Source organism: Podarcis erhardii (assembly GCF_964252035.2).
Source record: "Podarcis erhardii genome assembly, chromosome: 2".
Lineage (NCBI taxonomy): Eukaryota > Metazoa > Chordata > Lepidosauria > Squamata > Lacertidae > Podarcis > Podarcis erhardii.
Genome location: NC_138498.1, coordinates 635,960 through 662,547, shown reverse-complemented (window position 1 = coordinate 662,547; position 26,588 = coordinate 635,960). Strand labels below are relative to the sequence as shown.

The following is a 26,588-nucleotide window of genomic DNA, read 5'->3' as shown; positions in this document are numbered from 1 at the left end:
AGTGGCTATTGATGCTGAACACAGTGATGTGATTTTGGCATTGCGCTTCATGGGCTTACAGTCCTCTCCCTTGAAGGTCTTGCTTCACTTATTTCAAAGTGTGGTTCGTCTGATCCCTTCTGCTCAGCCTGGTGAAGGGATTCCTGGCCTTCTGCCCCCATAATCCTACCCTGCCCTGATGGTACCACTGACTGAACACAGGAAGCAAAGCTCACCTGCAGATTGCACCCTTCTCTCTGCTACCACCAGGACACAAGAACAGAAAATACCGTATTTTTTGCTCTATAAGACCCACTTTTTCCCTCCTAAAAAGTAAGGGGAAATGTGTGTGCTTTCACTGCGCAGCGATTCCTCTTGCTGTTCTGGCTTCTGGGATTCAGAATATTTTTTTTCTTGTTTTCCTCCTCCAAAAACTAGGTGCGTCTTGTGGTCTGGTGCGTCTTATAGAGCGAAAAATACGGTACTTATTATGCTTCAGTTGCCAGGAAAAAAGTGTTCAGCAGACGCCTTGAACATCCAGCGTACGATGCCATCAAAAGGGATTCCGTCAAGGAGAGATTCAGAATTTGTAGAGGCCTCGGACCTCCTAGAACAGTGCTTTCTCCAGGTGGGGAGCTCTTGTTCTGACTCACAGATGCTCCAAAAGAAAGGCACCCATGACGGCCCGGCAGCCACTGCTCATGCAACACTCAGACTGGCAACGGAAAATGTCAGCTGTGAATGAAGTTGCTGTTTCCTAGTGTGGTGACATATGTGGCTTGATCACTGAGAAGATGATGAGATTTCCCACAAAACAAAAATTGGTACCAGCAGAAATGCTGCCTGAATCCCCCACAGCTGCCAAGTAAAAACAGCACTAAAAAGATGCTTGAGTCCCCCGCAATGACTATGGAGTGGATGTACACCACAAAAAACAAATACCCACCTGCCAGTTTTTCTCAGAAGTCCCCGTTTCCTCTTCTGCCCCCCCCCCCACGGTAGCTCTGCTCACATTCTCAAAGCATATTTAAAGTACTGTTATATCACTGTTAATGGTCATGGAGAATCCTGGGAACTGCACCTTCTAAAGGGTGCTGGCCTCATAGAGCTGCAGTTCCCAGCACCCTTAACAAACTACAGCTCCCAGGATTCTCCAGGACTGCTCAAGTGGTATAAGAGTGCTTTAAATGTGTGATGTGGCTGAGACCTCTGTGCTTAAGGAAAATCATTGCAACTAGATCAGCTGATATCCACAGTCATTCAAGCACAAGAAAGCTCAGAATGAGATCAGGCTTGCAAAAGAGGCTAAGAACAACAACAATGGTTTCTTTAGCTAAGAGGAAGAACAAGGAAGTGATAGGTCCTCTGCTTGGAGAAAGTGGAGAAATGTTTTTGGGTGACAGAGAGAAGGTTGAACTACTCAACACCTACTTTGCTTCTGTCTTCACCCAAAAGGAAAGCAATGCCTGACCGGGTGATAACAGAATAAATGATGGAAAGAGGGAGCTGCAGACCAAAATAGGAAAAGAGGTAGAAAGGGAACACCTAGCTACTTTAAATGAATTAAAATCTCCAGGACCTGATGAGCTGTATCCAAGGGTTTTAAAGGAGTTTGCAGATGTAATTTCAGAGCCTTTGTCTATGATATTTGAGAATTCTTTGAGAACAGGTGAGGTCCCTGCTGACTGGAGGTGGGCAAATGTTGTCCCCATCTTCAAAAAGGGGGAAAGGGAAGACCCAAGTAACTACTGACCAGTGAGCTTGACACTGATACCAGGAAAGGTCCTAGAACAGATAATTCAACATTCGGTCTGTGAGCACTCAGAAAGGATGCTGTGATTACTAAGACCAGCATGGGTTTCTAAAAAACAAGTCATGTCAAACAAATCTCATTTCTTTTTTTGATGGAGTTACCAGCTGGGTGAATCAGGGGGATGCTGTGGACATAGTGTACCTTGATTTCAGTAAGGATTTTGACGAAGTCCACCATGATATTCTTGTGAGGATGCTGGTAAAATGTGGGTTGAAAGAGGTAACGGTTAGATGAATTTGTAGCTGATCAAACCCAAAGAGGAACTCATTAATGGTTCCTTGTCATCTTGGAAAAAAGTGACAAGTGGGGTGCCACAGGGTTCAGTCCTAGGCCTGTTGTTGTTCAACATCTTTATAAATGACTTGGATGAAGGAATTGATCAACTTTGCAGATGACACCAATCTGGGAGTGGTGGCTAATGCTGCAGAAGACAGAATCAGAATTCAAAATGACTTTAACAGATTAGAGAACTGGGCTCAGGCTAACAAAATGAATTTCAGTAGGGACAAATGTATGGTTCTGCACTTAGGCAGGAAGAACCAGATGCATAAATACAGTGGTACCTTGGGTTAAAAACTTAATTCGTTCTGGAGGTCTGTTCTTAACCTGAAACTGTTCTTAACCTGAGGTACCACTTTAGCTAATGGGGCCTCCCGCTACCGCCACTGCGCGATTTCTGTTCTCATCCTGAAGCAAAGTTCTTAACCCAAGGTACTATTTTTGGGTTAGCAGAGTGTGTAACCTGAAGCGTCTGTAACCTGAAGCATCTGTAACCCGAGATACCACTGTATAAGATGAGGAACACCTGGCTTACTAGCAGTATATGTGAAAGAGATCTAGGGGTCTTGGTGGACCACAAAGCTTAACCTGAGTGAACAGTGTTATGCAGCAGCAAAAAATAGCTAATGCTATTCTAGGCTGCATCAACAGAAGTCTAGTGTTAAGATCCCACTCTTCTGCCTTGGTCAGACCACACCTGGAATACTGTGTCCTATTCTGGGCACCACAATATAAGGATATTGACAGAGGGCAACCAAGATGATCATTGGTCTAGAAAGCAAGACTTTTGAGGAACGGTAGAAGGAGCTGGGTATGTTTAGCCTGGAAAAGAGGAGACTGGGAGGAGATATGACAGCCGTCTTCAAATACCTCAAGGGCTATCAAGATGGAGCAAATTTGTTTGCTCCTGCTCTGGCGGGCAGGACTCGAAACAATAGCTTCAAGTTACAAGAAAAAAGATTCCGACTAAACATCAGGAAAAACCTTCTGACAGTAGGAGTTGTTCAACAGTGGAACAGTCTCCCTCAGGAGGTTGTGAACTCTCTTTCCTTGGAGGTTTTTAAGCAGAGGTTGGAGGGCCATCTGTCATGGATGCTTTAGCAGAGATTCCTGCATTGCAGGGGGCTGGACTAAATGACTCTTGGGGTCCCTTCCAACTCTGTAATCCTGTGATTCTATTATATTTTAAGGTGTTCAAAGGACAGAGGTAGGTCCATTTCCTCTATTTTGTCCATTTTAATACCACCTGACATTGTGCAAAGCTTATTTTGTTCGTTAGGACCTGAGAGCTTGCAAAGCTTATCTTTCGGGTTTTACAGTGCCATCCTTCACAGAAGGAAGAAATCCACCTGGGCTTACTCCCAGGTGAAGTTGTAAGGGACTGCAGCCTTAATCACCAGTTCCTTATAATGCAATCCTAACCATGGTTACTCAGAAGAAAGAACAGGGAACCAACCCTTTCTCAAACCACTTTCAACTTTCTTTCAATAACAAACTATGGTCTATCTTCATCCACGGATAAAAACATCTAGGGTCTCACTTTATCCATCGTTGACAAGACAGACTTCACTTCCAGATACTTTGACTGCTCATATGGGCCCTGGTTCCCTCTGTATGAAAGCATGCATCCTATGTGGTGTCTTTGTTTTGTGCCCAGAGGATTGAAAAGGATCCCAGGGGCTGCATAAGCCAGCAGCTCAGCTGAGGAGAGGAACAATTGCAGGAGGGATAGTTACCACATCCCTTTGAAATGCAGGGAAGTGAAAGAGCGGGGTGGGGGTGGGGCAGCCTCAGTGCTGACAGGTAAATAATGCTTCCCTGGCTTTTGTCTGGCCTTGCTTTCAGTTGGGCAACATCTGACCTTGCAGCTTAGCCTCAAGGGTGGAGGTGCTCACAAACAAGACTAGGAGACTCAACAATAAGGCTGCACAGCTGCTCCCTGGCTCTCAGGATAAGCCTACTGTTCAGGGTGGTGAAATCTGGGGCCGAAGTAAAGTGTGCCACCAACATCACCTCTATCAGTGCATCAAATCTGAGGCCAGCTCAAGATATTCTGGTCCCTGAGTTGTAAGATCCAAAAGGTCACTCCACCATCCCCAATTAGGATGGGACAGTCTACTTGGAATATCTCTCTCACAAAGCCTTGCTGAAATACATGAGACCAGCAATGATCTACCCCCTCCAACAGCATATGAATCCATATGGCTAATGTGACCCAACAATCCAGCTGGCCTCCCTCACACAGAGCTACTCCACAATCTACTAAACATGACTAACCAAGCTCAGAAACCCCTAACCTCTTGCAATATCAATAAAGAAAAAACAAAAACACAAAGGACCTACCCATGTGATGCTGACACAACCCCTCCCAAACACACTAAGAATAGGCAATAGAAGGAAAGAACAACCTTTCTCTCCACCTCTCCTTTCCCTCAACTGCAAGATGGCTATGACAAAAATGTCTCTCACCAAATGTAAATGACCTGTGAAAAACTATGAATTGAAAGTGGAGACATTCCCTGTTTATCTGTTTGCTTTGTAACACAAAACCCCCCCAATAAAAACTAGTTTAGAAAAAAATATCCATGAGACCAGGACTACTGAGCTTTTGCAGGGCTCACACTCACATTGCCAGGGTTTGTTCAGGAGAAGTTGCTGGCTGGCTGCACCCCCATAGTGTCAGCTCTGTCTGTCACTCACCCTGCCACACTGAATGGAGAGAAAAAACAGACATCCCCCATTGCTCTTGGAAACACCCCTAAGGGCCAGCATGGCCAGCCATGGCCCATCCCACTGGAGTATGCAGGCAGCTTTCCCACAACAACTTGGAATTGTTTGCTGCTGCTGCTGCTGACCTGGAGGCATTGGTTGCTCAAGTACCCCACGCTATTAACCAAACCAAGCACTTCCCCATATTGGGCCAAACAGCTGTGCTAAAGTGCACTTGTGGGGTTTGTGCTCAGATATGGCAATAGGAGAAAGAGGCACACGCTTTTCCAAGAATGCTGAGGTTACACCCCAACTCCATTTTACACTTACTATATAAAGACAATCACGTACCCCACAATTTCTCTCTGGTATTGAAGCACAACTTTTTAAAACAATACACAGCAGACACCTATCAGTCCAGTCGCAAGTTCCATCAAGATCCTTCAGCCCTCCCCGTTCCTCCTCATGATTCACAAGAAACAAATTGTTCCTTGTTCCCCTGAGAAGACCATTGAGAAGTTGAGAAAAAGGATTTCTGGGATCCATCTCCAGGGCTTCATGACTGGAAGAGTTAGGAGCACAGGTAGGAACCCAGGACTCCTAGCCAAGAAGCAGTTTGATTCAAACGCTGCCTCCCAATCCGGAAGGCTAGAAACCTTCTCCTTGCCCCAAAGAAATGCTGAAATTGTTAGAATTCCAGCCAACTGGGAAGAAGCCAGCTCTGGTTATGTGTGATCACAATGCCTCCCTCCTTTATGGGCTGGACAAACCCAGCCCATTCTTTAAACACTGCCTCCTGCTCTTAAACAAGTTCAGACTCCTTCTCCAAATGCAGCATTTTTCAAATACTGTACAGTAATCTCAAATTTCCATGCCCTTCCTGCAACTCCCTGCCCCCCATTAGAAAGATGCAACTCCAAGTAAAGAGAAAATGCTGCACATGACACACTGACAACCACCATCCCTCCTCAAACGGAGTCATTCGGAGTAATTCAGGAGCACCTTTCCACCAAGTCAGGCAGGAGAAGCCCACCCATGAGCAGTGGCGTAGCGTGGGTTGTCAGCACCCAGGGCAAGGCAAGTAATTTGCGCCCCCTAACCCGTGGATTTGCACCCCCGAACCCTAACCCCCAGATGTTGCGCCCGGTGCAGCCGGGCCCCCCTGCACCCCCCACGCTACGCCACTGCCCATGAGGCAAGGTGAGGCGACTGCCTCAGGCGAGAGGATTCACAGGGGCAGTAGATCCCAATGTAGATCTTTACCTCCTCCCTGTCCCTTTGTTCCTGATGTACAGTGAGGGGGAAAAGTATTTGATTCCCTGCTAAATTTGCCCGTTTGCCCTCTGACGAAGAAATGACCGGTCCATAATTTTAATTGTAGGTTTATTGTAGCTGTGAGAGACAGAATAACAACTGGAAAACCCCCAGAAACCCAGAAGACAAAAGTCAGAGATTGATGTGCATTATAATGAGTGAAATAAGTATTTGATCCCTTTGCAAAAGATGACTTAGTACATGGTGGCAAAACCCTTGTTGGCAATTACAGAGGTCGACCGTTCATTGTAGGTGGCCACCAGGTTTGCACACATCTCAGGAGGTATTTTGTTTCACACACTGAGATGTGTGAAGTTGTTAAACTGCCACAGGGGCCTGATTAAAACGACAAGTGGGCCGGACTAGAACACTTGCAAACCGTTCTCTGGCTGCAGATCTGGTGAGGGTTCACCACAAGGTGCAGCTCCTACATGGAGCTGTTTTAAGCAGCCTGCACATCTGAGGCAAACGATAATAGTCAAGGAAAACAATTCCCTGGACTTTTGCCAGATCTGTCACTGTGGTTAATTAATAGCGGTTAATTAATAGTTAAGTCAAGGGTGATTTGAAGTTTGCTTCGCCCAAATTTGTCAATTACTTTTCTGCTGGAGAAACAGAGAAGTTGGAGAGATGTCACTCTAAGCTGTTTTTGTTTGTGCAAAAAGAACAACAGTTCTTTGAACTGTTGCGTGAAAGGACAGTGAAAGACCATTTGTTGGAAAGGAGGATTTCTGAATGTTTGCTTCATGTTATCAAGATTACTCCGTTACCACTGAATATGCTGATCCTGATATCGAGCAACATCTGTGCCGCTGCCATTTGGTAGCACATTATTTTTGCAAGACAGGTAACTTTCAGCAGTGACTGCTCTGAAGAAAAAATACAACCATATGAGGCGACTTATTGGCAAAATGCAAACTCTGGCACCCCACTGACACTTTCCCAAAAGGATATTATTGTGAACAAAACTATGGCAAATACTCACACTTAGTTCTATCTAACACAGCTTTAGCTCGTGAAGCGATAATAGGGTTGTTCTTAGATTCTCATGGAAGAAACAACCGGTGAATAACTTCTGTTGCATTTCTATTCCCGCCTTCCCTGCAAAGAGCTCAAGGTGGGGCGCGGAAGCCTGTCTTCCCACCAACTCCACGTTAATAGGACTGAGGAGAGAAGGTTTGCTTGGATGCCTCAAGGGATGGCGACCGCGCAGGCAGGCTCGCAGGGAGCCGGGGGCGGCCGAAGTCCGCGTCCCAGTGGGTCCCCTCCCCAGAAGTGGCCCTGCCTGGTCGAGGCTCCCGGGAGCCGCCCGCCTTTGTTGCTTCCGCAACTCCTTCTCCCCGACCGAGGGCAAGAGCCGGGCCGCCCAGGCTCCGCTCCGCAGTCCTTCCCCGCCGCCGCCGCCGCCGCCGCCTTGCCTGCCGCTTCCCGCGCGGCCCCGGAGCCGAAAGGCAGCGCTTACCTGCGCGCCCCGAGCCCGCCGCTCTCCGCTCTCCGCCGCGCTCTAGTGGTGGGCGCCGCGCTCCCGCCGCGGCTGCTTCCTGGAGCGGCGCCCGGGAGGCATCGCGGAGCAGCGCCGGCCTGGCCGCTCTCGCGCGCGGAACAAAGCCGGAGCGAGAGGGAAGCGCCGCCTCGGCCCGCCAAGCGCCGACTGCGCCGCGGCCGGCGGGCGGGCGCGCCTCTCTCCGCCTCGGGCGGCCTCCTTGGGCCCGCCTTCCTCGCCTCGCCCGAGGCCCTCGGAGCCACCCAGCCCGGCAAGCGGGCGCCTCAGAGAGGATTGCAGGGGGCGGCATCTCTGTGGCCCCCAGGAGGAAGACGCCACTCGGGCCCCTGGCCGGCCACTTGCGGCCACGGCAGGTTTCGGCATCCCGGGGGGTCGCGGGATAAGGGGAGAGGGCGGGGGGCAGAAGAGGGACCCAGAGATTTTTCCCCTGTCCCAGTCTAGAGGGGCACAGGTTCCCAAGGGCGCACCTGAATGTGATACTCCAATAGTACCCCGCTTAGGCGGGGCAGAGCTGCATCCCTCGCTATCAGGCCAGTTGCAGTGAGGGCACAGGGTCCTGCAGCCCGACGGGGTCAGGCAGCAGATGTTGGGCGCAACTGAAGACCATGCATTTAAAGCACATGGCTACGCCCCAAAATCCTAGGAGATCTCATTTGCTCCTCATGGAGCTACAAGTCCCAACCCATTTCACAAACTGTCATGCCCAGGATTTGGGGAGAAGTCATATGATTTAATTCATGGTATATACATAGCAGGATGTGTGGGGTGTATGGGGGGTACCTCTGGTGGGGGACGTGTCATGTTCCTTCTGGGGTTGTTTGTCCACCTTTGGTCCCCACCCTGCACTCCGCTCTCACCTGTGGCTCCTCTCACCTGTTGGCTGTTGTGAACAGAGTGCAAAGCTTGGAGACAAGTTGAGTTTACTGTTAGGAGAGTCAGTCAGTCATGTTGGGATATTGTGGTTCTTGCCTGGCCTGATGAAGCTATTGATTATGCAGGAGTATGGTTGCAGTCCTATGGCGGAAGCCCCACTGAACGCCATGAAAGGCCATAAGGCAGAATAGAGGAGCCTGTAGCCCTCCAGCTGTCGAAGGACTCCATCCCACCAGTCCACCCCGCCAGCCCTAGCCCAGTGGTCTGGGATGCTGGAAGGGCAGCAACAACATCTGGAGGGTGTCGGGTTCCCCATCCCTGCCCTAAGGCCTGCAGCTCATGTTTACTCCCAGTTGGTTTTAAAAGAATGTGCAACCCAGTCCTGGGTCTGTTTACCTAGAAGGATGTCCCACTGTGCTCAGTGGAGCTCACATCCCAGTTTGTGTGCATAAGCAAATTGACTCGAAAGTCAGTGAAACCCCAGAAGTCAGTGGGCAGCCTTAGGATCTTTGACTTACCTCCGGATTAGAGGGGATTTAGAGCAGTGGGTGTCTTGCCAACCAGGACAATCCAGTCCAGGGGTCAGCAAGGTTTACCTCGCCTGGGCCGGTTCACTCCAGCAGAGATCCCTCCATGGGCTGGATAGCACATGGGCGCATGCACCTGCCATTTCCAGCATCTGTGTCTGTGCAGATGTGATTTCTGGTGACACAGAAGCAAGTCCCCACACCACGCCACGCCAATTTAGCACAGCGCGTGGGGACTCGCTGAGTGTGTGGCTCGATTTGGGGGCATCTCATGGGGTGGTTAAACCCTGTGGCCCATGGGCCTTGGGTTGCCGACCCCTAGAATCATAGAATCATAGAATCATAGAGTTGGAAGAGACCACAAGGGCCATCGAGTCCAACCCCCTGCCAAGCAGGAAACACCATCAGAGCACTCCTGACATATGGTTGTCAAGCCTCTGCTTAAAGACCTCCAAAGAAGGAGACTCCACCACACTCCTTGGCAGCAAATTCCACTGTCAAACAGCTCTTACTGTCAGGAAGTTCTTCCTAATGTTTAGGTGGAATCTTTTTTCCCTGACCCAGTCTATCTGGGCAGTCACACACACAAACATGCAATTTAAAAAAACACCACTGTCCATGCATCCTCTGATCCTACAGTTTAGCATTGATTGTTTTGGCCTGAGCAGAGTAGTTAGGGAAAGGGAACTCAGACTCTTGGATTCAGTCTTTCATTCACAGGAGATTGGGGGGGGGGGGGAGAGGAGGAAATGTTAATGTGTTTGGACGTGTACACATGTTAGATCTCATTCTGATTGTAGGTTGGTTTTGGGGGGAATAGGGGTGATAGATTCACTGCAAAGACACACCTGTACTTGTGTATAAAATGTTTGCAGATATGTGTATTACAGTCATGGCAGCTAGAAAAGTTAGGAGGTAACAAAACAAAGCTGACATTCCCTCCATTGCATAAAACGTTTGCCCCGAGGATGAATGCTTACGAGAGAGATCATAATAGAGGGGCAACATTCTGGAAACTTTGAGGGTGGTTGTAATCACTTCTGTCTATATCTGTAGGAAAGGCTTTAGTTTGGGGGCAAAACAGGGCCAGCAGAATGAGGCATCTGCATCAGGCAGTGGCAGTCTCTGGCTATTCCTACTGAATCCTCCCCGCCCATTCCCAATGTTGGGGGGCAGAGCTGTGTGTGCCATATGGCTGGCCCTGCATCCCTTAAGCCAGACTCATACCCTCAGGTGCAGAGCAGGGCACGACCCCAGTGCCAGGGTTGAAGTAAGACTGGGCTGCCATTCCTATCCACTTCTGTGCCTGAAAATGAGAGATCTCGTCATTCCTCCCAGGCAGCACGATATTTTGGCCCAGGCCTGAGGACAGTTTAAAGGATAATTGTGGAGTGAAACCAGGCCTTCCCTTACACCCTCTGGGTGGCGGCTGCTACCTACACCCACTTTCAGATAGTGGTTCTCAGGCACAGAGACAATGGCGCAAATCCGGAACTCAGCATTTCTTTTGCCCACTGGTTCCTTGTTGGTTCATTGCACACTTACACTGAGGCAAGTGCAGCTGGCATCTCCCTCCACTTCTTACCCTGGAGACACAGGATGGGTAAATGGGAACTGGCCTTCCCATCATGCCTGTAGTTTAACCTTTCCAATGACTGAGAATGTTGCTCCCTCGGCCTCTCTCTTGCCTCCTTAGTTGGTCATCACTTAGCATGGGTTTGATAGGGTTGCCTCCTTACTGTTGTCTTTACTTGAAGGTGACTGATTTTTGCATCCAGAGAGAGCCTGCTGCAGCTCTGCTCATGTCCCCCACTACCACCTTTCTTCTTCTTTACTATCACATTTCTCTGTTGCTATTCAGCTCCTGGTAGAAACCGCAGCAGGAGTTTTTATTCTCCAGCTTACAAGTTTTCCTTTGCTGTCCCATCCCCCACCCTTTAACAAGCCAGTGAATTATGGCCCTCCTCCTGGCCAAAAATCTCTCCAGGGCAGGCAGGAAGTGGAATGGGGCTTTTCCATGAGGCCCTGAAGATGCTGGGGCTCCCCTCTCCACTTCCCCACCTCCTCCCCGTTTTAGCCAGCTGCAGCAGAGAGAGTAATTTAAAACCAGCTTTCTTTAATCACTGCCACATGTGTGAGGCTCCGCCATTCATCTTGCCTTTGCAGGGTGTGAGTCACTCAGCTCCAGTGGGGGCTGACATGAAGAAGAGCTTCCTGAAAACAATAGCAATAACCAGAAGAGTGGCAGGTTTGCAGGCAGACTAGGGTAGGCTCCCAGATGGAAGGAGGGCCAGGGAGAAGATGCTCTGGCTTCCTAAGCACAAGCAAAACAATTATGTTTAGCCCCTTTATACTCTACCTTTCTTCTGTCTTCTCAAGGCAGTTCACGTGGTCTCTCATCCAGACCCAGACCAGACCTAGACCCACTTGGTTGTAGCAAGATGGTTGCTTCAGGTGCCTTCAGACCATCCCTGAGAAAGAATGAGATACAGATGCTTAGCAACGTACAAAGCACCCAATCCCTAGATGTCCAGGTTCTGATTTGGGATTCCTCAGCCCTCTGGTGCCTCATAGGGAATATACCACAGAACAAATAGTGACCTGTCCATGTTTAGATGAAAAGGACAAGAATAACAAGACATTCTGATGCCTGAGATGGAAAATCCTAACTGATCTTGCCTGCACTCACAGGGCCTGGAAAAGTTCTTCCAGGCAAGTCCTGTTGAAACCAGTGCAAGCTGTGCAAGAGCATTGTGGCTTATTTCAGTGAAGCTTGTGCAGGAGAACTTCTCCATGGAATATATCGCACAGTTGAGTCACCTCAGTCTGCTACTCTTCTGGGCCTTCAAAATCTGCAGCCTGAGTTGGCCAACTCCCCTTGCCCAGCAGAAGGTCTGAGTGGGACAGTTGTGATTAACTGACAGATCACTCAGTGTTTAATTTATGACCTCCTTTCCCACCGTATGGTGCCCAATGTGGCTTGCAACCAGCATCAGCCCCATCATAAAAATAGACTAAACCCATTTTGTTAGTGAGGCGAGCATTCCTAAGTTATGGCTGCTCAGTGCCCATCACAAGGAGGTGGAGGATGCATTGTTGGCAGAGATGCTGAACCTCAGGCAAAGGGGGTTGGAGATCCTTAGCCTTTCCCCAGACTAATCCCCTCTCCAGCCCTGTCTTGCCCCCTCCTTGATTGCTAAGCTTTAGCTGGGTGGAATATGTCCTTAGACGCCGACAATGCTACTTGTTCACCTGGAGGGGGAGACAGAGAACGGTAGGGCTGTGTGCAGAAAATAACCTGCTGGACAAAGGTAAAATCTGCAGCCATTGCTCTGCCCACTTTTGCCTCTGACCCTGCCCACCCCTGGCATGTGCCCCTCCCTCAAAAAAAGTTGGCCTACAGGAGAATGTGGCCCACCCACCCATGCCATGGATCACTTGATTGCGTGAGCCTGATGCCCCGGCTGGCCTTGCACTTGCTGCAAACCAAGACCCTCTTGGTCAGGACACACAGCACTGCAAGGGGCTCCGTCTGCTCCCCTGTGGCAATGAGGCACATCCACCCTGATCAGCACCGAGTTCTTCCACACCAACATCCACATGGCTCCCTCTGATTAGTTCACAGCCATAACTGCAGATTCTCTCAGGACAGTGACAACCATGTGCTGAAAGGCCCTGAATTATTCGGGGGGGGGCAGGGGGATGCTAGAGTGGCATGAATGAGCATGGGAAGGGGAGCAGAGTCTATCAAGGATTAAGGCTGCAATCCTATCCAGGGTTTCTTAGGAATAAGCTCAATTGGACTCAGTGACACTTAGCATCAGAAGACTGTACATACCCATAGGATTGGGTTGCACACACAGTGGTACCTCGAGTTAAGAACTTAATTCTTTCCAGAGGTCCGTTCTTAACCTGAAACTGTTCTTAACCTGAGACACCACTTTAGCTAATGGGGCCTCCCGCTGCCACTGCGCGATTTCTGTTCTCATCCTGAAGCAAAGTTCTTAACCCGAGGTACTATTTCTGGGTTAGTGGAGTCTGTAACCTGAAGCGTCTGTAACCTGAAGCATCTGTAACTCGAGGTACCACTGTATTGTACTGCCAAATGAGGCACCTCTCTGTGCACTAGATGTCGTTTGGGCTTCGGTTTGATCCATGCTCAATGTTCTCTGTGGCTACTGCCTGCTTGAGTTCAGTCTGATCACCTCTGCTTGGCTTTGTTGACTATCTGAATCCACCCATGCTGAGGGCTGGAATTTCAGGGGGCGTGCTCAGAAGACGGCCCCTCCCAGGTCCGGCTTCTAGAAGACTACAAGGAAAACATGACTTGACTAAACCTGGGAGGAGTCAGAAATGGGGCTCCTGGGTTTTCTAAAGGACTCGCTATCTTTCTCCCCATAATTAAAGCACTGCCCAGCTGCCAAGAGCACTTGGGGATGGGAAGCTGTTATGTACTGAGTCGAATAGGATCCAAACTGCAGCAGTCTGATTGGTCCTAGAACAATAGGATTCAGAATGCAGCAGTCTGATTGGTCCTAGAACAATGCAGCAGTATGATTGGTTGGCAGGAACCACCCAATCATGCTCCAGATTGAAGTGAATCCACAACCTGATTGGTTTACAGTACAATTCCGGAATTAGCCAATCATGTGCAGCCCATTGTGTAAATAATGTATATAAGGCAGATACTTTGAGGGGACTTTCATTCATTCCTCCTCACCACTATGAGCTGAATAAAGAGCATGAAATCACTTTGCGACTCCGAGTATATTTCACTGGCGACGAGGATGGGATCCCGCTGAGCTGACTGCCACACACAGCACCGCAGCACCGCCACCTGCCGCACCGCTGCCTCGCACCGTGTATCCAGGCTTCAGCTCCGGGACACAAGGAACTCAGAATGGCAACTGACAGCAACTTCTCGCCGTTCAACCCAGCATCTGGAGACTGGGAAGCGTACGCCTCCCGTTTCACCTTCCTCCTAGAAGCCAAAGGGGTCACCGATGATGAAGACGCCAAGAAGAGGGCAATATTCTTCAGCGTCTGCGGAGAGGAGACATTTGAAATCGCCCGGGCTCTCCTTGCGCCTGAAGACGTTGCTACTGTTCCATACAAAACAATAATGGAACAGCTGAAGGGGCACTTTTCGCCACAGCCCTCAGTGGTGGCTCGTCGAAATGCCTTCTACGCAAAGCGGCAAGCCCCTGGGGAAACCATAACTGGGTTTGTGACCTCTCTCCGCCAAGCCGCCCGGTTCTGCCACTTCTCAGAGCTGGAGAACATGCTTCGTGACCGCCTCGTCGGTGGCCTGAGGGATGAGAAGCTGCAACGACGCCTCTACGCTAAGAAGAACCTAACGTTTCAGGTCGCTCTGGAGGAGGCCCTGGCAACGGAAGCTGCCGAGAGGTCGACACAAGAGGCACGGCCGAGCCAGCCGTCCCAACCGAGGGTCCACCATGAAGACCTCACCGACGACTCAGGATCTGACAGGGAGGAGGTGCACCGAGTACAGCAGCGCACTCAAGCAGCCCACATACCACAGCTGCCTCGACGAGAAGGAGGGAACTGCGCAAGCTGTGGAGAAAGTCATGAGAGGAGGACCTGCCGTTTCCGCAATGCAGAGTGCAGACAGTGCAGAAAATCGGGACACATCGCCCGGGTGTGTCGGGCTCGGCCCACCCGACACCAGGCATCAGACGACCAATCCAAGAACCCCAGGTCCCGGGGCCCAACGCACCAAGGCAACTCGACAGAGCTCACGGACTTCCAGGTATACCAGTTGCCCCACCCCAACATAGAGAAAATTTATGTAGAGGTACAGATAGAGGGGGCCCCATGCCGCATGGAGCTTGACACGGGTTCAACTCTATCCATAATCTCGGCAAGGACCTTAAGGAAACTGTGTCCTACTGGGGGTCCCAAACTCAGGCCGGCCCCATTCACCCTCCGGGACTTCCAGAAACGTAAGGTCCCCACAATGGGGGTGGGGACCTTCAGGGTGCAATACCGAGGGCGGACGCGGCAACTGGACTTGCTTGTGGTCAAGGGCCCCTACATTAGCTTACTGGGATTGGCATGGTTTGGACCACTGGGGCTAGCTGTCACCGGGGTGAACCACACTAGCTTACAAGTGGACGTGGACGCCATATGCAAGGAATTTCCGGGGGTTTTCGATGGGAAATTGGGACAGTATACGGGCCCCCCCATTGCTCTACAGCTTGACCCCGCAGTACGACCAGTCAGGCTCAAGGCCCGCCGGGTCCCGTTCGCTCTGAAACCCCGTATAGACGAGGAATTGGACCGGCTCGTGGAGCAAGGAGTGCTGGAACCGGTACCTAATGCCCCCTGGGAAACCCCAATCGTCACACCTGTCAAGCCTAATGGCTCAGTCCGCATCTGCGCAGACTACAAATGTACCATAAACAAGGCCCTCACGGCCCATGCATACCCAGTGCCAGTGGTCAGCCATGTCCTTGCCACCCTGGCTGGGTCGAAAATTTTTGGCAAGCTGGACTTGGCCCAAGCATATCAACAGCTGCCAGTAGATGAGGCAACAGCAGAGGCACAGACGATTGTGACGCACAGAGGAGCATTCAGGGTAAAGCGGCTACAATTCGGTGTCAGCGTGGCACCAGGCATATTCCAGAATCTAATGGACTCTCTCCTTAAAGGGATTCCTGGCGTCACCCCCTTCTTCGATGATGTGTTGATTGCCGGGCCCACACCAGAGGAGTTTGAGGACCGCCTCCGCACCGTTCTGCACCGTTTCCAGACAGCGGGTCTCAAGGTAAAGCGGGAAAAATGTCTACTAGGAGTGCCCCAGGTGGACTTTCTGGGATTCATGGTGGACGCAGAAGGGGTCCACCCGACTGGGGACAAGGTACGGGCCATTTGTGATGCCCCAGCGCCCAGGAACAAGACTGAACTTCAGGCCTTCTTGGGACTATTGAACTTTTACCATTCCTTCCTTCCCCACAAGGCGGCGGTAGCGGAGCCCCTACACAGACTCCTGGACAAGCGGGCCCCTTGGGTGTGGGGCCATCGCCAGGAGGCCGCATTCCAGGCAGTCAAGGACTTGCTTGTCTCAAACTCGGTCTTGGCACACTTCGACGAGAGGCTGCCGGTGGTGCTAGCATGCGACGCCTCACCCTATGGCATTGGCGCTGTCCTGGGACACCAACTCCCAGATGGAAGAGAGGTACCGGTGGCATACTTTTCCCAGACACTCAACGCAACCGAGCGGAACTACTCACAAATCGACAAGGAGGGCCTGGCAATCGTGAAGGGAGTAAAAAAATTCCATGATTTCTTGTATGGGCGGCCCTTCACCGTGGTGACTGACCACAAACCGTTGCTTGGCTTGTTTGCCCCCGAAAAGCAGACCCCCCAAGTGCTGTCTCCTCGTGTCCTCAGGTGGTCAATTTTCCTTGCCAGCTACCAGTATGCACTGATTCACCGCCCTGGGAAGGTGATGGGCCATGCGGACGCCCTCAGCAGGCTACCACTACCAGAAACAGGCCCCGACCCGGCACCTGCACAAGAGGTTATGAGCCTGGAGCTGCTTCCCGACCGCCCCATTCAGGCACAAGAAGTTGCACACCATTCCAAGAAAGATAGGGTCATCTCCCGGGTCCTGGACTGGGTGTGGAGGGGATGGCCCAGCAGCAGCCCCGGGCCAGAATTCGCCAGCTACACAACCCGCAAACATGAACTGTCGGCCCACAAGGGGTGCCTGTTATGGGGAAGCAGGGTCGTTGTTCCCCAGCCCCTCCGCAAAAGGGTCCTCACAGCCCTACACGAGACACACCCAGGGGTAGTAAGAATGAAGGCCCTTGCCAGGAGTTATGTGTGGTGGCCGGGGATCGACGGAGAGATAGAGGCCTGGGTCAAACACTGCCAGGCCTGCCAAGAATCCCGCCCAGATCCCCCAAGGGCCCCAGTCCAGTCCTGGGAGTCTGCCCGAGCACCATGGTCACGCCTGCATGTGGACTTCGCTGGCCCCTTTCAGGGGAAAACATTCTTCATAGTGGTGGACTCCTACACCAAATGGCTGGAAGTCGCACTGGTACCATCCACTTCTACATCCGCAGCCATCCGGGTACTACGCAGGCTGTTTGCAACGCACGGGCTCCCTGACACTCTCGTCTCAGACAACGGGACTGCATTTACGTCAGGAGAATTCCAAACCTTCACAGCGCAGAACGCCATCCGCCACATCCGTTCGGCGCCATTCCACCCTGCCACCAATGGCCAAGCAGAACGCATGGTGCGGACCACCAAGGACACCCTTCGCCGCATGACGCAAGGGGATTGGGAGTACCGCCTTGCCACATTCCTTCTAGCACAGCACAGCACCCCCAGCTCAACGACTGGCCGGAGCCCCGCTGAACTACTAATGGGTCGGCGCCTTGCAATCAGATTGGACCGCCTTCACCCCGATAGAGCTCAGGATGAGGTAGGGGTGGGGGAAGGCAGGAACCCCCGGACCTTCGAGGCCCAGGACCCAGTGTACGCAAAGAATTTTGGGGCAGGCCCTGCATGGGTACCCGCCACAGTCACCAGGGTCACTGGCCCCGTGTCGTACGAGGTGCTAACGGATGGGGGGCAATGCTGGCGCCGCCACTGTGACCAGATACGGCGACGATTCCCGGGAGAAAACCAGGAGGAGGAGGACAGGTCAGAGGAGTCCCAGGGGAACAGTGGGGCAGTGAGGCCCATAGAGCAGCAGGGGCCAGCAGGAGAGGCAGAACCAGTAAATACAAAGAGGTCCCGGGAGGCCGAAAGGACACCGGAACCAGAACCACGACTGAGCGAGCCGGTTGCGCCAGACCAAACAGCCCCATCACAGCCAGCATCCTTGGAACACGAGCCAGAACCAGAACCCCGGACCAGGGAACACCCCAGGCCGCAACGCACACGTAGGCCGCCAGCGTACCTTGAGGACTATGAATGCGACCTCCCGGGCAGGACTGGAACTTAGAGGGGAGGGGTGTTATGTACTGAGTCGAATAGGATCCAAACTGCAGCAGTCTGATTGGTCCTAGAACAATAGGATTCAGAATGCAGCAGTCTGATTGGTCCTAGAACAATGCAGCAGTATGATTGGTTGGCAGGAACCACCCAATCATGCTCCAGATTGAAGTGAATCCACAACCTGATTGGTTTACAGTACAATTCCGGAATTAGCCAATCATGTGCAGCCCATTGTGTAAATAATGTATATAAGGCAGATACTTTGAGGGGACTTTCATTCATTCCTCCTCACCACTATGAGCTGAATAAAGAGCATGAAATCACTTTGCGACTCCGAGTATATTTCAGAAGCCTTCTTGGTTGCAACTGAGGATAAGAGGCTTTTGAGTTCTGGGGGTGTTTGACTGCAGGAAATACCTCCATCCCAGACTAGAAAATTCCAGTTATACCTGATCACTCGCATTGCACTGGCATGTGGTATAAGCAAGCATCTCTGTTAAAAAGGCATCTATGTTTTGATCTCAACACACACACACACACACACACACACACACACACCACCCTGGGCAGACTGCAACCATTGAAAAAGGACAGTTCCTCATTTTTAAAGGCAACTTGTTTGATTAGATCCTGGTTCTGCCTCCCACACAGGCAAGCTGACTGTAAACACATTTCCTTTGCAGTAAGTGCTGTCTGTTTCCCTGGACCTTGGATTGCATCCCTAAGGAGCTTTCCCTAGAGAGCCCAGTTTACTTCCTTCTCTGGAGCTCATCCAATTTCACTCTGCACAGTTTGCATTCTTGCGCTTGAATCATTCCTGTAGCTCTCCTCTGCACAACAGGCTTTGAAGATCTTACAACAACATATGAAAAACATGAAAAACTGCCCTGTTGGACCAAGTCAAGGTCCATCTTGCCCAGCATGATGTATCTGACAACAGGCAGCCCCTGCCTGATTCCTCCCCCACTGTGTGAAAACCAGTGTCTGGTGTTCTAAGGTAAACTGTTCCTATACAGGGAGGTTCCATTGAGGCTAAGAGTAGACCTAACATCCTTTAAAAGCTGCAGTGAGAGTAGTGAGAACTGCAATGTACACTACATGTTGTGTTGTGGGGTCTACATTGTGAGATTATGGCATGGAGGGTATTTGCAGTTTGCTGGCTCCTCCAAGTGTGAGATTTCATTTGCTCTGGTGGCTATTATAATTCTCTTCCATTTACACCCCAACTTTCCTTCACTGTGGAACTCAAGGTAATGCGAATTGGGCTTCCAAGGTGGTCTTCCTTCCAGGCACTAACCAGACTCAGACCTTGCATGTCTAAGAGCATGTTGAGCATCCTTGCAGGCTGAAGGTGGGCGATATCTTTGCAATCAGCTGCTGAAGGAAGCTGGCAGTTCTTTCTCACTTGTCACTTCAAAGGCAGGCCTAGCATCTTGACTTCATGACATGCAAATTGCTAGGAGGGTGGGATCAGAGATCATTCACATCCCCTTCCCCAGGGAACTGACTCTGATTCAAACTCCTCTGTTTATGAGGTTGCTTCTTTTTTGCCCATTTTCTGCAAATACATCTGAGTTAACTGCAGCCAGCTTGCCTTGTGACTTTTCTGTCTTTCAATAGCACTGTGCTGGGAATGACTGCAGTACTGCTTGCAGTTCGGGGATATTCTAAAAGAAAGAAAAGAAAACACAAACAAATACTCCAGCTCCGAGGTTTTGAGATTTCCCACCTGGAGTGGGCTCTTCTCCATATGGATTTGTTTCTAAAGCCAGTTCCTATCTGCAGGGCAGCCCAGGTATGTTAGAGTATGGACCAAGAACAGGGCCGGATTGAGGTTTGATGAGGCCCTCAGCTCCTGAAGGTAACGGGGCCCTTTATATGTCCAGCTGTCCTTTGTCAACGACAAATTGTCGCTGGTTTTTTTTGTGTCGAATATATGCTATATGGTAATTTATGGCCCTAATACAGTGGTACCTCAGGTTAAGAACTTAATTCGTTCTGGAGGTCCGTTCTTAACCTGAAACTGTTCCTAACCTGAGGTACCACTTTAGCTAATGGGGCCTCCCACTGCCGCCGTGCCGCTGCTGCACGATTTCTGTTCTTATCCTGAAGCAAAGTTCTTTTTTAAAAAAAGAATAATTTTTATTAACCGACCAATCACATCAATTCAAACCAAATTACATAAATTACAAATTACAAAGCCGAATTTTAAATTTTTGTTGGGGGTACCCATATTTCAAGTTCCGAAGGGGATCCAATCATCTTCTTGCTTCTTATTACTGCTTTAATGTCCACAAATCTGACCATATGATGTTCACAGTACGATCCAGTCCTTTCTTATTGTTTTTCCACATCTCTTCTTATTATTTTCATATATTTTTCCTTTCTCTTTGTGACCTCTGATAGTCTCCACAAGCGGGTTAAAACAGTTTGTAATCCTGTGTGGATATTTTTTTTTTATCCAAGAGCCATATCCAGACATTTTCCGTATAATATCACTTCCATAAATCAAAACAGTCTTAGCGTCGTTAATCTTCACAAATCTGTCGCCTTTCTCAACCTCTGAGGAGATTCACCAGGAAAGCAGTCTGAAAACAAATCCATTCCGCCTCCCGGTTATAAATCGGCAAAACCTGCCAAGATGGCGACTCTGTATTTTTTGCTGCGCCATTCCAAAAGCTCTTGTTCTTTACTCAATCTCCATAAAGCATACTTTTGGTTAAAATTCATTTCCACACAGTCCTTAATCATCCTGCTTGGGTCAGTTAACCGACAGTTCTAACGAGGAGGGTTTCTTGGTTAATCACATAGAAGAAAAGAAGAAAAGTCCCCCCCCCATCCAGTCCCGTTGCCGACATACCCAGCCTTTGATGTATCTTCTTCGTAAAATATTCCTGTTGCTCCAACCCGTCGTCTTCTTTCACAGAGGTCCCTTCTGTTAGCAGTCTTCACTCCCCTTCTCCTGAAGCAAAGTTCTTAGCCCAAGGTACTATTTCTGGGTTAATGGAATCTGTAACCTGAAGCATCTGTAACCTGAAGCGTATGTAACCTGAGGTACCACTGTAGGTATCTAAAGCCACTTGCGCATAACAAAATATGTATTTTATCAAAGTAATTGTTGAACTGAAACCAGTGATATTTTAGGGAGCAGGTGAGCAGACGGGGCCCATTACTTACATCATAGGAGCCTACATGTACATCCAGTTTTTACCCCTTTAAATTTTGGGGGGGCCCTTGGCACTAAACTATAGCTTATGGCACTGACCAAGAGGTATTACATGTAAAGGAGTATAATGAATCTCTGACTGTGACAAATGAAAAGCAGCCCTAGGAGGCTATAATTTTTGGTGGGGTAGTTGTGGGGAGGATACGGCTATTTGTCCCTTTCCCTGCCAGTTGTATCTTCATTCAGAACTGTCCCCCAGCTGCTTTTCTTCCATGGGGTTCCCAATGCTGGTATGCATCTGTAGCCATGGGAGAGGAAGAGCAGGTAGGGAGGCGGCCTTAACTGGGAAACCATGGCTGCCTGGGAAAGGACTAATTATTCAGGGTGGTGCCCTGTAGACTTGAGGACTACACTTCCCATCACCAGCCCTAACCAGCATGTCCAGTGCTCAGGGATGATGGGGACCACATTGGCTACCCCTGGATTAAGCAGCCCCTGTCCTCCTGCCACTGTGTGCAAAAACCACAGACTTCTTTTTTCAAAACCCCCCAAAAACATCAGATGACACACATCAGGACATCTAGCAGGGCTTGGACAGGAGACTTTCCTAGTGGATGATGGGGATCAAGCCTCTTATTAATCGGTGTGTGTGCAGGTGCCATTTATCGCTTCTGCCCCAGGCACTAAAATGGGCCCGGTGATCCCATTGGATTCCATGTTTTGCGCCCCATGCATGGATTGGCAATAAAATCCAACTCACTTGCTTCTTGGGCTTTGCAGTTCTCCCTCGTTGGCACATAAAGGCGATGCATAGTGTTGGTGCCTCCCCTGTTTAGAACAAGAAGTCTGCTGCTTTTGCACACAGGAGAGTAGATAAACACAGCATCTTGCATGGGTCAATATTAGTTCCTGGCACAAAACAAGCCCCTATTGCAGCCCTAATAAAGGTGCCTGTGTGCCTGAGGAAGGATCAATAACTTGCCTTATCACCAAGTCAACAAGGGGCCTTCAGACTTCACAGCTGATCGAAACTCTAATTGGGTGAAACATGCTGACCTCTGGTGGAATTAGAACTTGGTTCAATCGCACTCCTTGCAGCAGGGCCTGAGTGACCAGCTGAGCTGCCCTGGCACTGTCAATGTGTGACAGAAGGGCAGGCACCTCCAGTCTGCGAAGACGCAGAGGAAATGAGACCTACCAAAACGGGATCAGGACCCATGGCTGTGTCTGTGCGCAATTTGCTCTGCCACTGCAAGCTGCTTTTGATCCAGTGGCAGCTGATGGATGAGGCTCCTTTCTCACAAACAGCAGATAAGAGGGCAGACCTCTTTTTCTGGAGTGAACCACTTCAGGGCCAAAGGGCACCTGGGAGGTTAAAGGCATTTTGGCATCTAACCTGCAGGCTTAAAACAAAATGAAAAAAGCATCAGCTGTGGGGTAAAGGTAAAGGTACCCCTGCCCGTACGGGCCAGTCGTGTCCGACTCTAGGGTTGTGCGCTCATCTCACTCTAGAGGCTGGGAGCCAGCGCTGTCCACAGACACTTCCGGGTCACATGGCCAGCGTGACGAAGCTGCTCTGGCGAACCGGCACCAGAGCAGCACACAGAAACGCTGTTTACCTTCCCGCTATAAAGCGGTACCTATTTATCTACTTGCACTTAAGGGTGCTTTTGAACTGCTAGGTGGGCAGGAGCTGGGACCGAACGACGGGAGTTCACCCCGCCGCGGGGATTCAAACTGCCGGCCATGCGATCGGCAAGTCCTAGGCACTGAGGTTTTACCCACAGCGCCACCCGCGTCCCACTGTGGGGTAGGTGATAATTAATGGGATCAAAGTAGGTATGGAGAAGGATTTAACTATTGTCGCCTCCTGAGGGCAGGGGGGGGGGGCTCATCTGAAGCCTGGGATTTGCTTTGGCTTCAGTGAGGCATTTTCCCCACATCCCCAAAGTAAGTACAGTGGTACCTCTGGTTACGAACTTAATTCATTCCGGAGGTCTGTTCTTAACCTGAAACTGTTCTTAAACTGAGGTACCACTTTAGTTAACAGGGCCTTCCGCTGCCACCACACGATTTCTGTTCTCATCCTGAGGTAAAGTTCTCATCTTGAGGTAAAGTTCTCAACCCAAGGTACTACTTCTGGGTTAGCGGAGTTTGTAACCTGAAGTGTTTGTAACCCGAGGTGCTGGTAACCCGAGGTACCACTGTAGTGGCTTCAAAAGAGGGATTTTGCTCAGGAGGTCAGCTGGTGAGGGTTAAATTCCCCCCATTCCATGCTCTTTTTCTCATTAATTATTAGACTCCTACCTGATATGATTAAATGCTTTCTTTATATATATAAAAAAAGCAGGTCAGATGCAAAGAGGCATTTTATGTCGAGGGTCCTTTGGCCCGCAGAGTGCAGAAGAGGGTAGATCCCAGCTGACAAGGACATTCCATGTTAAGAAGAAGAAGAGTTTGGATTTGATATCCCGCCTTTCACTCCCCTTCAGGAGTCTCAAAGCGGCCGACATTCTCCTTTCCCTTCCTCCCCCACAACAAACCCTCTGTGAGGTGAGTGGGGCTGAGAGACTTCAGAGAAGTGTGACTGGCCCAAGGTCACCCAGCAGCTGCAGGTGGAGGAGCGGAGACGCGAACCCGGTTCCCCAGATTACAGACTACCGCTCTTAACCACTACACCACACTGGCTCTCGAGGGAAATGAATTTAGCCCAGCCATGCTAGGGATGCTGATTGACTACTGAAGAGAAGAATATTAATGTTAGAAATAACTACAATTCATTCATCCTAGGGACGCGGGTGGTACTGTGGGTTAAACCACAGAGCCTAGGGCTTGCCGATCAGAAGTGTCGGTGGTTCGAATCCCCGCGACGGGTTGAGCTCCCGTTGCTCGGTCCCTGCTCTTGCCAACCTAGCAGTTTGAAAGCACATCAAATTGCAAGTAGATAAATAGGTACCACTCCAGCGGGAAGGTAAATGGCATTTCCGTGCGCTGCTCTGGTTTGCCAGAAGTGGCTTAGTCATGCTGGCCACATGACCCGGAAGCTGTACGCTGACTCCCTTGGCCAATAAAGCAAAATAAGCACCACAACCCCAGAGTCGGTCATGACTGGACCTAATGGTCAGGGGTCCCTTTACCTTTACCTTTACAATTCATTCTTATATGCTGTCTTCCTATGCTGAATTGATTAATCAGTTGGAGACATTGATTTTTTAAAAAAATTGCTTGATAAAAAAGTGCTCTCAAGTCTTTGACTTTCCCTTTCCCCTTTCTCAGATGTAAGGGGATTCTTCTCCTAGATAGAGCCCGGAGCCCTTGGATTGTACGCTCCCAACTCTTTCCTCTGAAGTTGGATCACCTGACGTCATGGTGATGCCAGGTGTCTGTCAAAATGGTCCACAGGGAGGGAGGTGGCTCAAGATCTGGCCCCTCAGCCAGATCCTTTTCCAAACCCCTTCTATCCACCCCTCCTTGACAGAAAGCCCCATTGAGCACAGAGGGAATTTGTTCTGAGTAAACATGCTTTGGCTTGGACTCTATAAGTCATAGGATTAATACCAGCTGATGCATTTTGAATGGGATCAGAATGGGTCACAACAGGAGGAGAGGCTTCCCCAGGTACCACTCCCCCCCCCCTTGCCCACCGCAGGGGTTGTGAACTTGGCTAGGTGCAGATGTGGACAGGATTCTTCCAGCATCCTTCACAGCTACGTAGGAGGCAGTTCAGCAAGGGAAACCAGCAGGACAAGCTGAAGCTGCTGAAATTCCCCTTTTGCCTGGCTATTAAAGGTCTTTTATTGCACCTGCTCTTACTACAGGGCAACTTGGTTACAGTGAAGTTTTTTTGTTTGTTTTTTAAGGGGGACAGTTTTACACGAACCCTCCGGGACAGACTCTTTGTCTCTCTAGCCCAGCTATGTCTGTTTGGACTGGCAGAGGCTTTTGCTATCAGCTGTCACTTGATCCTTTTTAAATAGAGTTGCCAGGAATTGAACCAGAGATTTTTTGAATGCAAAACATCTTGTTCTACTGTTGACCTAAGTTCCTCCCCAGATGAGGCCTCCTTTCTCAGAGATACCACTGGGTTCATAATATGTGGTAGCATCATAACCCCGTTGCAGGTTATTCTGTCCTACTGATGCTGAATAACCCCTAGTTCTCCTTCCATGGGTTTTACCCCCATTTTATCTCTAAAACAGTCTGGTGAGGTAGGTAAGGCTGAGAGAGAGAGAGAGTATGACTGGCCCAAGGTCACCCAAATGCGCTCTAGAGCTAAATGAGGATTTGAACCTAAGTCCTTGTCTGGCACACTGACCTTATCCGATGATTCAAGCAGTCATGTTCTGAGTCTTGTTACTCCTTTAGGGCAAGGGACAGAAACTTTTCCTGGATTTGTTTGGTTATGCTATGACAAATAAATGCCTTTATTTATATAAAAAAATACTTGTACATCACAATGTCATTTAAAAATTATTTTATAACAGTAAAAATACACACCCTACATTTTAAAATTACAGAGCAGCAGCTAATAACTATTGAAAATGTTTTTCTTAATTGTCTGCAAGAGTCTGACGATAGAAAGGTTTTATGGCAAACATGTAAAGGTTAATGTACAGGGCACCTGCCAAATTTCTCTGGGAAGAGGATTTCACAGGACTGGGCTGATGACATTGAAGGTTTCAGTTTGTCAATTGAGTCTCAACAACCACTGAGGCTCCTAGAGATGATCTCAGTGGTCAAGCTGGGATAGAAGAGATCTAGTAGTCCCTAAGATATCCTAGAGCTCAGGGCTTTGTAGATGTATTAATCTTTAAGTACTGTAAGTCTTGTGATGGTTTCTTTTTTCTTTTTTCTTTCTGTTTTGCTGCAGAATGTCTAATGGAATTAGTTAGTTATTAAATTGACTGCTTGTCCACACTTTTGTGGAAATCAAAAGCAGGGTGGAGGCGGGGTGGGGGGTGGAGAGGAGGAGAGGCCCAGCCCAAGAGAGCAATGCTGCTGAAACAGCCAAGGTTCAGCTGAAAACATAATGTATGAACCCCAGGACAGGACCCAGGAGAAGCTGCCAGCCGTTCCCTGCAAGGAATGTGGGCAGGTACTACCCTGTTCTGCAGTGTGCAAAAGGTGGCCCACACACCGGCCACTGCAGAGCACAGTCCTCTCCTTGAAGGGTTGCTGGGTCCAAGTCTGCTTTAAAGATAAAAGATAAGAAGGGAGAGCCTTGAAGCTGCCCATAAAGAGAACCCGGATGTCAGATTGAGCAGGTAACCTGGAACACAGTCTTCCCCAGCGTGATGGGATGCATGTTATTTCTGTTTAGATTATACACATTATTTCAAAGTGTGCATTAAGCCATATAAATTAGCAGATGCAAATTTGATGTAAAATGCTTTTAGAGTCAGGCCTTTGTTTCCCTTTCAGACTTAGCTGCAGGACTAACAGTCTAGTGTT

General features: G+C 49.7%; 1 protein-coding gene across 4 annotated transcripts in view; it reads right to left on the bottom strand.

Annotated features, from left to right (window-relative positions):
• Positions 1 to 26,588, bottom strand: part of LPAR2 (lysophosphatidic acid receptor 2) — an 81,356-nt gene that overhangs the window by 53,459 nt on the left and 1,309 nt on the right. The window contains exons 2-3 of one of the 4 annotated variants that reach the window (XM_081851795.1): positions 25,453 to 25,542; positions 11,358 to 11,469 (exon numbers count right to left, since the gene is read on the bottom strand). The gene's annotated coding sequence lies outside the window, so the exon portion shown is untranslated. Of the gene's footprint in view, positions 1 to 7,079; positions 7,270 to 7,556; positions 7,693 to 11,357; positions 11,470 to 25,452; positions 25,559 to 26,588 lie in introns of those variants that run through there. The other 3 variants (XM_081851797.1, XM_081851796.1, XM_081851798.1) reach the window with 3 other exon arrangements.